This window comes from Gavialis gangeticus, unplaced genomic scaffold (assembly GCF_001723915.1).
Source record: "Gavialis gangeticus isolate Ggan-Ray unplaced genomic scaffold, GavGan_comp1, whole genome shotgun sequence".
Taxonomy (NCBI): domain Eukaryota; kingdom Metazoa; phylum Chordata; order Crocodylia; family Gavialidae; genus Gavialis; species Gavialis gangeticus.
In genome coordinates, this window is record NW_017728992.1 from 148,440,240 (window position 1) to 148,440,859 (window position 620).

Below are 620 nucleotides of genomic sequence, written 5' to 3' on the forward strand. Positions count from 1 at the left end.
TAAACCTCCTCTTTAGCAATGTATGGCCATTATTCCTTGTTACTCCAGGAGGTGCTTGGGAGAACAAATTCTCTCCCAAACCCCACTGGTCCCCTCTAGTAATTTTATAGACGGCCACCAGGTCCCCCCTCAGCTTTCTCTTGTGAAGGCTGAACAGGGTAAGGTCCTATGGTGGCCTTTTATGATCAGATCACCAGATCATTAGATGCAGGGGTAGCAGTGGACATAGTTTTACTGGACTTCCGGAAGGCTTTTGACACTGTCTCTCACCCCATTCTCATTAAGAAAATGGGAGTCTGTGGCATAGACACCCACACAGCCAAATGGGTCGCCAACTGGCTGGAGGGCCGCACCCAGAGGTGGTAGTGGATGGGTCCTTCTCAACCTGGAAGGACGTGGGCAGTGGGGTTCTGCAGGGCTTGGTCCTTGGGCCCGCACTGTTCAACATCTTCATCAGTGTTTTTGACGAGGGGGTAAAAAGCACCCTGTTCAAATTTGCTGATGACACTAAGATGTGGGGGGATGTGGGCACACTAGAAGGAAGCAACAGGCTACAATCAGACCTAGACAGGTTACAAGGGTGGGCGGATGAGAATAGGATGGGATTCAACACAGACAAG

At 50.6% G+C, this 620-nt stretch overlaps 1 protein-coding gene across 1 annotated transcript in view; it reads left to right on the forward strand.

Annotated features, from left to right (window-relative positions):
• The window catches only part of LOC109305012 (cyclic nucleotide-binding domain-containing protein 1-like), a 66,272-nt gene that overhangs the window by 32,993 nt on the left and 32,659 nt on the right, over nt 1–620 (forward strand). The window lies entirely within an intron of this gene.